Raw genomic sequence first — 15,078 nt, forward strand, 5'->3', positions numbered from 1 at the left:
TACCTAAAGTCATTGAGATCAGATGTTATTTTCTTGCAGGAGACGCATCTTAAAAATGATGCACATTGGAGGATTACAGCTAAGTGGATAGGGCAGGTTTATCATTCAAGGTTTTCCGCAAAGGCAAGGGGTACAGCAATAATTATTCGTAAAAATGTGCCATTCATACATAAATCGACCCTGGCAGATAAGGAGGGGAGATATATCATGGTGGTAGGAGAAATTCAGTCTATACCAATCACATTGCTGAATGTCTATGGCCCGAACAGGGATGACCCAGAGTTTTTTAGAAAAACGCTTAGCTTGATCCCGGATATTTCAACTACAAACTTGATACTTGGGGGAGACTTTAATTTAGTTTTAGATACCTATCTAGACAGGTCATCAGCTCAGAGAATTGCCCCATCGAATGCTTCTAGGTTTCTGAAATCGTTTATTGATAATTTGGGTCTTGTGGATGTTTGGAGAACGTTGAATGCAACCGGAAGGGAATATTCCTTTCACTCTGGGGTTCATAATACGTACTCCCGTATAGACTATTTTCTATTAGATAGTAAACTGTTACATGGAGTCCAGAGTAGTAAATATCATAATATCCTTATATCAGATCATAGCCCAGTGTCTATTTCACTAATTTTACTGGAATCAGGTGGTAATTATAAACACTGGCGATTAGACCCTCAACTTCTTACGAGGAAAACATTCTGCGATTATCTGGAAGAACAGATCAAGTTGTTTTTTGAGATGAATGACAAAGATGATGTATCACCTCTTTTATTGTGGGAGATATTTAAAGCATATGTTAGAGGCTGTGTAATTTCTTTTCAGTCGTCTGAGAAAAAACGTAATAACATGGAACGCATACAGTTGGAGGTTCAAATGCAAAGATTGGACTCTGAGAATGCCAGACAACCATCTGTACAGCTACACAGTAAAATATCAGCTCTGAAGTATAAACTCAATAACTTACTCTCAGATAAAATTTCCAGGGCCTTCATGTATGTTAAGCAGACCTATTTTGAATTTGGTGATAAGCCACATAAATTACTGGCCAGGCATCTAAGGAAGAGAGAAAGTGATAGGGCTATTCATGCAATCAGGTCAGACTCAGGGTGGTTGATTAATTCGTATAAGGATATTAACACTGCTTTTAGACAGTTTTATGAACAGTTATATACACATCAGTGTAATGCACCTCCTGAAATTATGCAGGATTTTTTAAGCAAATGTAACGTGCCTTCATTGGCACAAAAGGACAGGACACTTCTAGATGCAGATTTAACATGTCCAGAATTGATTAATATCATACGCTCCCTGAAAAACGGGAAGAGCCCAGGACCTGATGGTTTATGTAATGAGTTTTATAAAAAGTTTAGCAGTTTACTAACCCCATATTTGCTGAAAATATTTAATATGGCCTTGAAAGATGGTGCACTCCCACAGACTCTGAATGAAGCAACTGTGACTCTCATTCCAAAGAAAGGAAAGGACCCAGAATTGGTGAGTTCATACTGACCAATCTCTTTATTGAACACTGTTTGACCTCGCATTAGAGCCGTTGGCAGAAACAATTTGGAAACATAAAGACATACATGGCTATAATACAGGATAGACCTCCAATAAGATCTCACTGTATGCTGATGATATTCTGCTGTTTGTAACCAGACCATTAGACTCAATCCCTAAGGTGCTAGTAACAATAGATCTATTTAGCTCTTTTTCAGGTTAGAAAGTAAATTGGGGGAAAAGCCAACTGATGCCAATTAAATGCGGTAATCTTGATTTACTAAATCGTCTTCCCTTTAGAATAACGTTAGAAAAATTTTCATATCTTGGAATTGAAGTTACTAAGTCATACAAGTCATTATATGAAGCCAATTTTGTGAGAATTCTGGATACATTTAAAAACGAGGTTGAATTTTGGATATCACTCCCACTTTCCATGATAGGTAGGGTGAATGCAATCAAAATGATTTGTCTCCCCCAACTCCTATATCTGTTTCAAAATATCCCTGTGTATCTAAATGCTACATTTTTTCAAAAATTGGATTCAGTTCTTTTGCCTTTTATCTGGAATTACAAGAGCCACAGGATAAAAAAGGCCCACCTTTGTAAAGAGAAAATACATGGTGGCCTAGCCTTACCAGACTTTAAAAATTACTACTTTGCAGCTAATATGCAATACATAGCTTATTGGCTAGATGATACAGTTATAATGGGAAGTTGGTTGGACATGGAGCGAGAGGACTGTATGCCTTATTCTCTTGGTGCAATTGCATTGTCTCCTGTTCGTTTTAAAAAGACATATTACAACTGTAATCCAGTTATTCACAATACAATTCAAATCTGGAGACAGATCGTGTAAGAGTATAGACTCAGAGCCTTCTCGCTTTTGACACCTATTACAGCTAATCCTGCATTCAAACCCTCAGTTTTAGATGGGACATTTGATCGCTGGAAGGAAATGGGGTTGCGAAATGTGAGACACCTGTATTTTCAGGGCTCTTTTGCTTCATTTCAACAGCTGAAGGAGAAGTACAATTTACTAGCCTGTAATTTTTTTAGATACCTTCAAATAAGGAGCTATGTAAGGTCCCAATTACAAGAATTTGAGTTTGCAACTCCAGGTAAGCTTGACCAATGCCTGGCGGATTGTATAACAGAAAAACATGCGGTTGCTTCTATATATGAGATATTACAGTCACTCCGGCAGAAGGATACAGGTAAAATAAAATCAGCTTGGGAAAAGGAACTAGGGTCAGAAATTCATAATGATATCTGGACTAAAGGGCTACGCTATGTTAATTCCTGCTCTATCAACGCCCGACACAGGTTAATTCAGTTTAAAATTTTGCACAGATTGCACTACTCGAAGACCAGACTACATCGAATATTTCCTGAAACGTCACCCATCTGTGATAAATGTCAATGTGCAGAAGCTGATCTGCTTCACAGTTTTGTAATGTGTAGCAAATTACAAAGTTTTTGGGCTTCAGTTTTTTCTTTTTTTTCCAAACTTTTTGTTGTGCAGTTAGACCCTGACCCCATTTTGATTCTTATTGGTCTATCAGGACAATCTAAAAAACTTAAGAGCACACAGATCCCCCTCCTGTCCTATGGCCTGATGTGTGCAAAGAGACTGATTCTCCTCCTATGGAAGGGAAAAGAAGTGCCCTCCTTGAAAGCTTGGATTTCAGTATTGACAGACACTCTTCATCTGGAAAGGATCCGTTACATTATAAATGACAAACTGGAGGACTTCGATCAGATTTGGAGGCCGTTCATTGAGCACCTGGAAATTATGAACAAATGAGAGTTATTATGTGGACTTCACCATTGCTTAAAATAAGCTGATAGCACTCTGGGATAAGGGAAGGGTGTAGGGAGGGTTTGTTTTTTTTTTTTTGTTTTTTTGGTTTTGTTTTTGTTTTTTTGTCTGCCCTTTTCAGTACGTTTTGTTTTTTCCTGTTTTTGTTGTTTGGGTTTGTTTTGTTTTTTGTTGCTGTTGTTGTTCGCTTTGTTTTTCCTTTTTTTTTTTTTTTTTTTTTGATGCCAAAATTGTAAAAAGGAAGCAATGTCACTCTATGGGACAATTTGTGATTGTTAGTTGTGCTTCACAATAAAAATATTTAAAGAGAAAAAAATAAACATTTTAAACTATTTACAGAACAATCAGCTGTTCTGCATCAAATTTGATGCCACACAAATTATTTGTGCCACTCCAAAAAATAACTTCTGTCCACTATGAGATGAAGGAGAACAACAGTCTGATACCTGCAGGCCTGACAACAGGAGATGTATCACTCCTGTAACATTCAGCAGTCGCCTCATTGTTCTGACACACACAACAAAACTATTGACTACATTACACACTAACTACATAATATTTGCCCTAAACGTCTCAAATCTCTCACATCTGAAAACACCGCCGTCACTCCTAAAACTTTTTTTTTTGTCACTCCTAAAACTTCCCCCCTCCCTAAACAACAAATGTCATGTTTTGATTGGTCGACATGGTACATTTTTTCCACCAATAGGAAAGGGTGGGGATTTTTGGTTTTGTTTTTGCTCACAGGCGGAGAGTGTTTTTGAGCGTTTTCCTTATAAAACGCAGTTTTTACCGTTTCTCCCCGCAGTAAATATAAACAACGATAGTATTCAGGAAGAAAACCAAACACGGCATATATTTTTATCATAACTCTGGTTTTACGTGGCCTATCAACACAATTTACAAACTGGTATAAAGTCCACACTTTTTTCCGTCAATTGTTCCGTCTGTCCTGCTCACATCTCCAATGGTTGTACACGTTGTCATTGACGTGGCTTCACTCTACATCAGCCACGCTGCTTTGCTAGCTAAAACACAGGTGTCGGCACATAAGGACGCTATCATAGCCTGTCAACGACGTTGATTAGCTGCGTATATACAAATGTGAATCGCATCATTGGCTGGACTATGGGATAAGGTGGCATTGTTCTAATCCCATACGGGAGCAGCCAGTCACTTACTGTCTAACACTGCAACACAGAATTGTTAACATATTTACTTTAATTTCAATTCAGGTTAGATTTTTATTTTTTTTTGTGCAAAACGCAGATTTTTTTCTGCGCGGAGACTGTGCCAGCAGTGTGCAATTGCACGGGAACATTGGTGCGCTGCACAAAGTTGGCCTTTATGGAAGAGTGGCAAGAAGAAAGCCATTGTTAACAGAAAACCATAAGAAGTCCCGTTTGCAGTTTGCCACAAGCCATGTGGGGGACGCAGCAAACATGTGGAAGAAGGTGCTCTGGTCAGATGAGACCAAAATGGAACTTTTTGCCCAAAATGCAAAACGCTATGTGTGGCGGGAAACTAACACTGGACATCCCCACTGTCAAATATGGTGGTGGCAGCATCATGCTCTGGGGGAGCTTCTCTTCAGCAGGGACAGGGAAGCTGGTCGGAGTTGATGGGAAGATGGATGGAGCCAAATACAGGGCAATCTTGGAAGAAAACCTCTTGGAGTCTGCAAAAGACTTGAGACTGGGGCGGAGGTTCACCTTCCAGCAGGACAACGACCCTAAACATAAAGCCAGGGCACCAATGGAGTGGTTTAAAACCAAACATATCCATGTGTTAGAACGGCCCAGTCAAAGTCCAGATCTAAATGCAATCGAGAATCTGTGGCAAGATCTGAAAACTGCTGTTCACAAACGCTGTCCATCTAATCTGACTGAGCTGGAGCTGTTTTGCAAAGAAGAATGGGCAAGGATTTCAGTCTCTAGATGTGCAAAGCTGGTAGAGACATACTCTAAAAGACTGGCAGCTGTAATTGCAGCAAAAGGTGGTTCTATACAAAGTATTGACTCAGGGGGCTGAATAATTATGCACACTCCACTTTTCAGTTATTTATTTGTAAAAAATGTTTGGAATCATGTATGATTTTCGTTCCACTTCTCACATGTACACCACTTTGTATTGGTCTGTCAAGTGGAATTCAAATAAAATTGATTCATGTTTGTGGCTGTAATGTGACAAAATGTGGAAAAGTTCAAGGTACTGTATACTCGGGGCAGCAAATAAGACCAAAAATACTTACTGAAACATGAAACTAGTATAAATGTATTGTTTGTATTTAAAAAATTGGTTTCCGGGAATACATGTGTAGAGGACATTGCAGTCTTGCCCACTCATAACCATTTAGAAATCAAAATAGAGGATCATCAGAATGCATTTGCTTTCCTTATGTTTTGTAGAAGTAAACATTTCTCGCTGTGTAAGAAGGTAAGAGTAGGTCTGACTGGGCTATTGTACTGTCTGATTGGAACTCAAATCAGTCCAAGTTATGAGAGCTATTGAGAAAGTCACTTTTAATAACTAGCTTCAGTCAGACTGGATTTAGTTCCATGCTCATTTCAATGAGGAACTGGTGAAACATGTTTATTTGCAATCAAGTGGTAAGAGCAAAGTGAAATCACTCTTCAGAATTGTTTTTGTGTATTTATTTATTTATTTGTTATGAGCTTCTTCCCTAAGGGCACATTTTATTTTGCTTGCATATTTTTACACAAGCAGAGTCTGAATAATTATTTTGCAGTTGGACGATAGGTATTGCCACAATATTATCTTGCTACCTTCACTCAGGGCAACTAGTTGGCCTTTCTAAGAAATCGTTGCATACTTGCCTACTTTATGATACTGTCCATCATTTTATAATTGTGCAATAAAATGTTTACTACTAACCAAATGTCACTTTGACAAACCTTACAGGTGTGAATTGTGAGTTATAACAGAAGGCACGCAGTGAATCTTGAATCAACGCATTCCCTCTTCTATACACATTCCAGAGTTTTAAGTCATCCAGAATACCTACCTTTTAAAATATACAATTTACAAAGTTTGTCCCCTTTGCTAATGGAAACAGTGTAAAAATAAATTGATCTATTTAGGAAACTTCTATGGCATACTTATGTATTCCTTCCTAGAGGAAGCTGTAGGTGTCATCCGGTATCAGAGAAGAAATAATATAATGATGAATATACTCAACACAGTCACATTGCAACATTAATAAACAAGACAGAAATGTTGGGGAAACCAAATTAAGTCTTCACGTTTACCATGATGGATCATCATTTTTCCATTTTTTTTCAATGACAAGAAACACCATCTCCCAAATGTTGGGGAATAACATTTCTCTACAGCTAAGCTGACAGTTGTGTACTGATATAACAATGGACAATGGAAAGCAAAGGGGAACATAGATAAATGACACTGTCTTCTCTAAGTGGCTTTAAGCAATGACTCTGGTATCCTAAAATGTTGGCAGATAGCAAGGGTACAACAAAATCTTTCAACAGTACGAGTTGGGGTGCTTTTTTTTTTTTTTTTTTTGGAGCTATACTATCAATAAACATATCCGTCCATTCATCCATTCCAGCTTGTCCTGTGTCCATCCATCCATCCATTTTCTTAACTGCTTGTCCAAGAGTTGGGGAGGGACTGGAGCCACTTTTACCAGCTGTTATTGATCAAAAGCAGACATCCTTCTGAATTTACTTATTATAGATTCAGACATGTAATAGTACCTAATGTTTCCACTTGCCTTCACCCCATCTCCTCATCAAAAATACACACTTACTAAGATTTAACGACTTCCCTATTGTTTTAGGGGATTTAGCAAAATGTCTTTTTTTTTTTATTTGAAGGCTTGAAAAATACATTATAAATTCACCAACTAACTAAATATATAAGTTTATTTATATGTTAAAAATACATAAATAAATCTGAATAGGAAGTTACCAATTTACATCTAGCTTTTAGTGCTTGAATCCTTACAGATAAAGGGTTACTTTATCTTCAGGTTTTGCTATATTTTAATTATTTCTGAAATTTTATAGCTTCCATGTTAGCGGGGTTTCTTTCCTGCTGTTGCTGCCATCTTGCATGAGGCAGTTAAAGTCACTAGAGTGTATTCTTCTGCCCAGCACGTTGCTCTTGACTACACTTTGCTGATAAAAAAAAAAAAAAAAAGAAAGTATCTTCGTTTGTGACAGTCTCTTCCTCTCTGCTGTGCAGTGTGTGTCCCGGTCTCTGCATGATGTAATCTTTGGTGCTACCCACTGCTAATTATGTGAGAGTCGGCACAAGTTGTAGAGCAGAATGCTTATAGGTAAAGAGATTGTATGATAAAGAGAAGTAGATAAGCATGGTGACGTAGATACACACAGAGGTGTATAGATGAATAAGTGCGCTGGCTGTGACAGAATGTATGCCCACAGTGTGTGATTTTGCTGACAGCTCAGGATCTTCTAATAAGCGGTGGCCCTGTTTGACAGAGAGGGAGAGGAAGGGGGAGGGAGGAAGGGAATAAAAGGCCTCTTTCACCTTTCTCACCTGCTGAAGTTCCCTCCTCGCTAACGCTTGGCTGCTCACTGAGGTGCTCTACTGCACACACATGGCCCACTGCATGCAGTTTAATTAGAGTGCCAAGCATATGTCTCTACAGAGGGAGAGCTGCCTGTCAGATAAAAACTAGATGTCTATTTTGGGAAACCTTATTTCGTATTGTCACTAATACTGTTTGTTAAAGAGTTTACTTTGTATTGCCCCATAGAATAAAATAGCCTGCTTTTATCTGTGATGGTCTGCATTAATTCATAGGTGTTCAGAAATGACTTGAAGAAATCCCTTTTACTGTGTTTTTTATTTTATTTTTAGATTGTATCTAATAATATAATAATGGCAGACATGTACGTAAGAATGTGGGTAACAAGGTAGACATTTCTGTTTTTTAAGAGAAAAGAGGTTCTTGTTAGGGCTCAGTGACACAGAATCCATTTGTTGTCAGACCAAGGGTGCTTTTGATGACACAGAAATGTTGTCAAATGATTCACAGAATTTCAACTCATGTGTGAAAACTTTCATGGATCAAAAACAGCACTCATTTTAAATGGACTTGTTATCCCCTTGTATGCAGCCTCCAGCACTCCTGCTACACATTTTCTGTTTTGTCATTGACCTAAAACATGCAAAGAGAACAAACATGACTTTCGAGTCAAACTGACATAAAACTGATTTTGAGGATCGTCATGGATAGGGTTACATATCTAAATAGCTTTACTCAGTGAAAGAATTCACAGCCTCCAAGGAAAGTATCTAAAAATTACCTGTGGGCTCACAGTAGTTTAGGGACATGTACCAATACATTTTGGTCGCCACTCGCCCATGTCTCACGGGGCTAATTAAGACTTATTCTTCTCCCCTAAAATGAAAGTTAAACTGAAGGGACAATGTCCCTTTCATGTCACAAATATGTGCTGGCAAGTGGTCAGAACAGGACTTCCAAGTGGTGATCGAAACACAGCAGGGGCAGTGTACGGCTCCAGAAAGAGATGATCCCAAAAAGGAAATTAGCCAAATTTACATCAGGCAAAGTTTGTGTCATATAGTTTTTAATTGAACCTTATATGCAGTACTATTCCAAAGTCTCAAGCCCTTTTTTTACAATGTTATTATGAAAACTGGAAATAGGTACAGTGTTTTATTAAAACAAGAAATATAAGATACAAGGCAAAATCAGAGACTGTATAAGTCCTTTAAATCGCACCAAATTATTTGGCATCCTCAACACAGCCTGAACTCTCTCATTCAAGCTTTCTTGTAATTTCAATAAGCAATCTGGATGCTTGCTGCCTTTTATTTAGTTCTTTGTCAAGATGATCCAACAATGCTTCAATAATGTTGAGGTTCAGGGTGTGAGGAGACCAGTCCATCACTGATGGTGTTCCAATTAAAGTTTAAAAAAAAAAAAATATTTTAAATCTTGTGTGTTTGGGATCATTTTCATACTGAAGAATAAAGCGATTGCCAATCAAATGCTTTCCAAATGGTATTTGAACATTTCTAGATTCATAATTCCATTGATTTTGACAAGATCACCAACTCCACTGACTCAAATGCAGCCACAAACCATGACACTGTAGACATTCACTGTTACACCACCAAAAATGTAAAATTGAAATTCAACACTCTATAAGACCTGCTGTGTAATTTGCCTTTTCTCCCTTAAAAATGGCTTTTTGCACAGTTCTGTATATATCATTATGTATGCATCAATTTCTTAAAAAGCATCAGAACTGCTTTCATCATCAACCTTTTATAGTTTTTTTTCTTTTTTTAACCACAGATTACTTTATGTCTCAGTATATCACAGCTACTGAAACTTTCACTGACTATGAAGTTAAGTCACACATCACAGAATATCTACAATGTGTAACAATGTAGCTACTGCAAAGTGCAAATTGTAGCTCTGTTGCAAAATTAGAAATGTCTTAAATCTCTGACCACCCCTAACGTGAAAGGTAATTAGGCCAAGATATGGTCTGCTGCAATTGTAAGATAGCACTATACTACCATGCCGCCGTACTGCTGCACTACAGCTAGCAGCTCGTGAAAGATTAGACTGGTTAGAACCATTCTTACTCTTGCATGACCCAGTGGCTTGTGCTTTCAAAGTACTGAAACAAGGATATATATATATATACATATATCACACCCAATTAAAACAACTAACCTCAAATTAAAACATGTGATAGGAGTACTCGTGTAAAGATGATTACTTTTGCAGTATTTCTCTATAGTGCTTAAACGATTATAATGCAGCTGCAGTGTTCATATTAATAGTTGAGTTTATTCTGTACACACTGCGTTATCACTTTAATGTGGTTAGACTGATCAGTGCCTGCAGGAACAAGTTAAAGCAGTTTCACACTTTGGTAAAAGACGCTTCCCTTTACTGTGCTCGTGCGTGCGAGTCTTACTGTACTAACTTGAAGATGAAAAGCAGAACAACAATTAATGCATATGCAAATCTGCAACAGTGAGACCAACGCCTTTGTTCCTTAAATCTGGCTGTCACTGGTTTTTAATTACCCGACTCCCGTCAGTGAGTGTGAATACAAAGTCCTTATCAATGACACAGTAGAAACACAGGGGCCGTACATGCTAACAAGGGCCTTTAATCAATGTCTGCCACACAGGCACCAAGAGGGTTACCACAAGCTCATTCGCATTTGCTGGCTTTATTGTTGTTGTAATAGTTCAGTACACAAATTTCCTTGTGTGTGTATTTGCCTTTTATTTATTTATTTATTTATTTTTCTCTTGCTGTTCGTGTGCCGTGTCCTGTGTTTGAGTTCTCTTGCAGCATTCAACAGTTTACTCAGAAAACAGTAGGGGTGTCGGTGCAGTACTTAATGTGGGGATGAAAATAACAATAAACATTTATACAGCGCATTTCATTGAGATGGAGAGAGCACTGCGGAGGAACATTATTAAGGGCAAAGATTGTAATGACAAACAAATATAAATAAAAGCAGCTCATTTGCATCTTTGTAGGGCGAGCCAAAAACAACAAAAGGGGACTGTGTTTGTGTCTCGTGAGTGTTTGTGTGTGTGTTTTGAGAAGCGGCTGATCAACCTCCTCCCCCCCAGAAATGTGCAGGTGAACTTGCACAAATAAAACAGCGCTGTGCCTCTATCATATATGATCCTAGACGCTGGAACCCATTCCAGACTCAGTGCGAAGTCTTATTAAGCTTTGGGCTAATCAAAGATCCGTCTGTATCAGGCTTACTTCATCTCCAAGGACCCACTCCACGTCAGCGACACAGCGCGCTGACAGCTGATTGATCCGTAGTTTGCTTTTTTATGCTTTTACTTCTGTCTCTCTGAACAGAGAGACTCAACACAGGATGATCTTGGCACAAAGTGTCTGTATTTGTATTAGTGTCTCAGTTGCCATGTGGCGGGTATTTACATGCTCTGATATCAGGTTGTCATCAACTTGATTGCCCGTCTTAGTGAAAAGTGTTGGCATTCTTTTTAAATGCGTTTCCCTATCCTTCACCCGTATCAATTCCTGACTATGAATGAGTTAAAATCTTCAATAACTACGTCTCTACTCTCTCTATTAGGCTATCTCTTTGTGGTGCTTATGTGTGTGTTTGTGTTTGATGTGATTGTGTGTGTGTGGTTTGGTGGCAGATTGATGTGTTTGTCTCTCCTCTGTTGTTTTCCATCCTTTGTTTTGCGCTGTTGTTTGGACAGGCATAGGCTAGCTGGAGATGGGAATAAATGGGACTGTTAGGAGACATCCGTTATATGCTGACACAAAGCCATTATAAAAGAACAACTCCATATGTGTGTTCGAGTGTGCGTGCTGCATACAGTGCAGTTGTGTTTGTGTGATCTATTGTAGGAAACAAATGTAGGTGGTATGTTTGTTTCTCTGTTCAACAGTATGCATTTTCATATCTGCGTATGCACTTGCTGTCAAGGACAGTTGTTTTCACAAGCTACCAAAGAACAACTCTACATCATTAAAATTGCTGGTTTTGTTTGGCAAGCACTCCAAAAATCCTAAAAAGAATCACTGTGCAGAGATTGAAATGAGAGCAAGGCCCTACTCTAAAAAATAGATTCAACCATCTCTGAGTTTAAGCATATATCCAGAATTAAGTAACTCTGAGGTGGGCAGCTCTGAGTTTTCGGTTTGTGAAAGGGTGATCAGTTAGTTCAATCAACTCTGAGTATATTCACACTGAGTTAAGCACATGCAGGAGTAGGAAACTTAGCCCTGCAACAGACTAGCGACCTGTCCAGGGTGTACCCCGCCTCTCGCCCTATGACAGCTAGGATAGGCTCCAGCACCCCCCGTGACCCTGGAAAGGATAAGCGGAAGCGAATGGATAGATGGATGGATGGATGGATGGGTGAAGCTAGAATCCTACACTTCATTTTATATTTTAAATCTAATTACTCAGTTCTAAATTTATCAGGGAGAAAATGTAGATGATAGAACAAGATAAGACAACAGTTTATTTTTGGACTTGTGATAATAGACTAGCTACCCAGATGAATGAATATTAACTCAGTTTTATTAATTGAAAAACAACTGATACATTTAAATACAATTTAATTTTCCCCCTCGCATGTTTAGTAAATGTAATATGGTGTAACAACCTCATTTTTATAGAGGATTTCATTATTTTTGCCATTACTGGAAAAACTGCCTAATGAGATTTACAAGAAAAAACTCTGCTTTGATGTTTCCCAGTTAAACCATTTATACTTTTATCTAATATTGGCCTTCACCGATTAATCATGTCTTTCTTACAGTCATAACAGGAATGTTTTACTGTGATACTCAAACAGAATGAGTTAAGTACTAGTAACCACTTCACACTTAACATGCAGGGCAGGTTTCCTGGTATCGTGAAATATTATCATAAAAGCTGAACATATTCTAAGAAATGTCTAAGCTTTTATAGAGCTGGCTGCATGGTTGGCTATGCTTTAAATATTTCAGTGTCTGTTTTAGGAGGATGAACAAATTTTGAATAAGGATTTTGTTAAGAACAAACAAGCCACCATGAAAAGACCCAAAACTGATCAGGACAGGATGTGCTGAGAATTCTCTGTTTTATCGGTGCAATGGCCTTCCATATGATACTAGATCCAGTCTGGAATAACTTTGCTATCTGGGTAGAGCCACTGGCACTGATTTGGGTGATTTTCAGGGGAAAAGATCCAGACCATGACTTTGAAAAGTCAAAATGCAATCAGACTGTCATACTGCTTTTAAGAAGTCACTTTAAAGCCATTTCAGCCTGATATTCACTCTGACATTTACATATTCTCCAAGTTCCAACTGTGACTGTAACTGTGACAGACATGTTTCCATTTTATTATACAACAGGGCATGTTTTCTGATGTTTTCTACAGATATGTTTTATTATTCAGTCATTGTTTCAGTTAGTGCTAAATGTATCAGTGGGGGGGGGGGGGGGGGGACTGACTGACAGCTGACAACTTCCTTACTTTCACCAAAGTTAGAACGATTTAGAAAGATATTGCTTTCTAAATCACACACACACACAAAAAAGAAAGATATTGCTTTTAGATTTTTTTAGATTTATTTATTTTTTAGATTAAACACCTGGGATTTCATTTTGGGCTTTGTGAGTCATTCAGAGGTAGACTTGCTGGTGTTTTGCAGATCATTGTCCTGATGCATAACCCAGGTGTGCTTGAGTCTGAGCACAATTCATGGTTCCACAGTAGGTTGTCCAGGTCAAGTCTAGACCATCTACCACCATCGTGTTTGACTGCTGGTATGATGTTAATCCTGTGTTAGTAAAGCTTCCAAAAAGTTAAACTTTCATCTCATCATTTCACAGAAAAAATTCCCAAGTATCTTGATGATGTTTTTGCAAAATGTGAGACAAACCTTTGTTCTTTTTGATCAGCAATGGTTTTCACATCACGGATCTCTCATGGATCTTGTTTTCTTCACACAGGGCCAAGTCGGTTTTGATTAATTATTGCAAACTTTTTTCTCTTAATAAATGAAATCATCTTTTAAAAACTGTACTTTGTATTTACATAAGTTATCTTTGCCTGTTTGATGATCTGAAAGACTACAGTGTGACAAATGTACAAAAAAAATCATACCACTGTAACTAACTGATAACAGAGCCACTTCACCAATTACAGATGACAAAATTGATATTCCCATAAAGCAGTGTATCAATATTGCCATTTAGCCACCTGGTTTGACATTCAATCTGTGCCTAAATGACCTTCTCCAGGTACTCTGGGACATAGTCATATTCTCTGAATGGAAGGTCAGTTTGCCGATTTCTCAATAACTTCTACGTCTCAATGAAATAGACTTCAACCCCCACATCAAAGTTAGATATTGAAGTGTCTCCAAATTGACACTTTTCTCTCGGGTACTGTGGCCTGAAACAGGGTTTAGCTTTATCTATTCTTTATTATGCCTTTGACTATCATTCTCTTAACTGCATCAATTTTTCTCTTTCTATTGTGGCTTATTTTTTCTCTCACTCCTGCATTAAACTTTTGAACTTAACAACTCAGAAAATGAATGTTCTCAGCCTGGTTGAGATTAAAAGGCCAAGGCTGATGTGCATGCTTGTGTGAGCGCGTGTCTCCACTGTGTGCGTGTTTGTTTGGCAAGGGACGAGGACGTTGCAGCCGTGGTTTATGGTGCTTCATGAAAATAAATGTTCTCTGTCTGACTTCAATTATAAAGGCGAAAATGTAAAGGCGCCTCGTTCATTAGCTTCCTTTTGCTCTGTGAGCGGGGGAAGTGGATTTGGTGTATTTAATGTTTGACTGTTGTCCTAAGTAGCAGGGATTATTCTAATGTTCTGTCAGGAACGAGACCTAGTCTAATTCTCTTTTCTATCGCTATTATCCGTTACAAAGGCTAAACTAATAGACCTCTGGCTGTGAAATACAAAAACTGGAACTACAATCTCCCAATTAAACTGTCGCAGATAGCTCAGCGTATGTGTGTGTACACTTCTGCAAATTAGAACAAAGTTGTGTTTGCAAACATGTGCGCAGTCACTTTACTGTGTCAACTCAGTGTCCTCCCTTGCCATGAGCTGCCTTTGAGACCTGATCTGAAAAGAACTCAAAGCCTTTGTTCATCCTGCACTTTGGTTTATAAGTGGCCATCACTGCAATCGTTAGGTTTAAATATTGTGCTATATTTAATGTTTAATGCT

This window comes from Copadichromis virginalis, linkage group LG22 (assembly GCF_057382275.1).
Source record: "Copadichromis virginalis isolate Kocher_CV1m ecotype Utaka linkage group LG22, C_Virginalis_male_GT1.1, whole genome shotgun sequence".
NCBI lineage: Eukaryota > Metazoa > Chordata > Actinopteri > Cichliformes > Cichlidae > Copadichromis > Copadichromis virginalis.